Raw genomic sequence first — 2,560 nt, 5'->3', positions numbered from 1 at the left:
AGTAATAGTCTGTTTAAAATCAGTGGCTCTACAGGCCAGGGCCCATGCGGCTTCGGGATTTAATTTTAGGGCTTTTCTTATGTTTTTAAGTTAAAGTAGGGTTAGCCACCTCATACAAACACTCTTTTATGTTCTTTGAACCGACTTGTGTTTGACAATCTTGAGTTTGATATCATTAGAGAGGATTTTCTCAAATTGTTCTTGAAAAAACTTTCGACTTACCAAAGGAGTTGCTAACCTTTATGGCATCTTATCTAGCAATCCAGGTTCTTGAGATTTAGCTTCTCAAGGGTTGGATCTTTTATCTGAATTCTGATCATATTGGCTTTCTTAGGTTCTTATCAATCTAGTTGTGCGTTTTTCTAGCTAAATCTAGAGGGGTTCTCAACAGTTGGTATCAGAGCTTAGGCACCAAGGTCAGATTCATCTATCTTTATTGTTTTTCATTCTTGTTTGAGATTTTTCATTCTTGTTCTAGTTTTCTAAAAAAAAATAAAAAGAAAGAAAAATGGTGAACAGTGCCCCATGACATAGTGCCACATGAACAATATTTTTAGAGTTGCTTTTTGTCAATTTTGGATCCTTGTGGTTTATTCTCGTTAAATCTACAAATTTTACTTATTCATTTTCCTAAATTCATTCGAATTTCAGTTATTTGGGGTTTCCAAAATAATAATAATAATCATATTTGGTAATCTTCTTTCTTTCTTTGTTTTGTTATTCTTTTTTCTTGTTTTCTTGTTCCTTTGTTTCTTTTTTTTTAATTCTTGTTTTTTGGACTATGATTGTTAGAGGGATTATACTTTGGTGCTTTCCCTTGATTGAGTCATTAGTTCATAAAGAACTTGACTAAGAAAATATAAGAGTGGTAAAAGGTAAGAGTGTGTGAGCACAACTTCATGTAAAAGGCTATTTAAATATAAACACGAGTGGAGTGACATCTCATGTGTGAACCCATGAGGCTTGTGAGGTTTATTATTATTTTTCTCTATTTTCTTCTAACTTTTCTTTGCATTTTACTTCAAATGACTAATATGGATAATAAAAGTGAGGCGCCATCTTACACGGTAGATCTTACTTTAAACTCTGAAAGCAATATGAGGTTTGAAGAGAAATGAAGCTAGTTGAGGCAACATGGGGATGCCATTGAGAGTATTCAGAAGGAGCAAACTAGTAGAGAATGTAACGAGGCTGGACATGATGAAACAAGATATAACGGGAGAAATAATAAGCGCATATATGAGCCTATGGATGAGTATGAGGCAGAGAATGAATAATAATGACAATTAAAGATCAACTTAACCTTCTTTTCCCACTCCAAGTAAGCCTCGAGGTCACTTTTTCCTTGAAATGAATGAATGGTCACCTTGATTTTACCTAAACCCCTATCCTCATCATTGAATTCACTGACTATGCTATTATTTGGTAGGATCGGTTGGTGAATAATAAACGCACGAATCGTGAGAGGCCTATAGCTATATGAGGAGAGTTGAGGGCACTTATAAGGAAACAGTTCATTCCTAGCCATTCCCATCGAGATCTTTATCTTAAGCTACAGAGTCTTACCCAAGGATCAAAGAGTGTAGAGGATTACCATAAGGAGATGGAGATTGCTATGATTCAGGCTATTGTAGAGGAAGATAGGGAAGCTACAATGGCACAATTTTTGACTAGGTTGAACAAAGAGATTACCAATATTATATGGAGTTAGAGGATATGGTCCATATGGCTATGAAGATATAGAGATAATTGAAGAGGAAGGATACAACTAGATATATTTTGGTGTCTTCAAGCCAGTGAAAGCTGAAGTGGAGTAGTATTGAGAGACGAAATGAAGCTATTAAGACTGAACCACCTAAGGCAAGAGAAGATTTCATTAGCAAAAGCAAGTCTATGGTTGAATTTCAACCACAGAAGAATCAAGACATCAAGTGCTTCAAGTGTTTGGGTTCCGGACACATTCCTTCTCAGTGTCCAAATAAGAGAGTTATGGTAATGCAAGATAGTGGGAAAGTAATGAGTGAGAGTGATGGTGGAGAGATGCTAGAGTTGATTGATGCTAATGATGATGATGACGTCGAATACCCTGCAAAAGGTGAATCCCTAGCTTTTAGGCATACGTTGAGTACACAACTGAGTTTTGATGGCATGGAGCTACAGAGAGAGAACATCCTCCATTCTAGATACATTGTGAATGACAAAGGGTGTAATATGATAATAGATAGTGGGAGTTGCACCAATATAGCTAGTACTACCCTTATAAAGAAGTTAGGGCTACCCTTGCTAACACATCCAAGCCTCTATAGATTGCAGTGATTAAATAATTATGGAAATGTTAACAAGTGTTGGTAACATTTACTATTGAGAAGTATGGTGATGAAGTGCTTTGAGACGTAGTTCATATGCATATTGGGCATTTATTATTGGGGAGGCCATGGCAATATGATAGGAAGGTGACAATGATGGGTTTAGGAATATATATAGCTTTGTCAAGGATAGGAGAACTGTGACTCTTGTTCCTTTAACACCAAAAGAGGTCTACGAGGACCAAATAAAGATG

Source organism: Citrus clementina, unplaced genomic scaffold (assembly GCF_000493195.1).
Source record: "Citrus clementina cultivar Clemenules unplaced genomic scaffold, Citrus_clementina_v1.0 scaffold_2, whole genome shotgun sequence".
Lineage (NCBI taxonomy): Eukaryota > Viridiplantae > Streptophyta > Magnoliopsida > Sapindales > Rutaceae > Citrus > Citrus x clementina.
The sequence above is the reverse complement of the archived record's forward strand: the minus strand, read 5'-3'. Positions refer to the sequence as shown.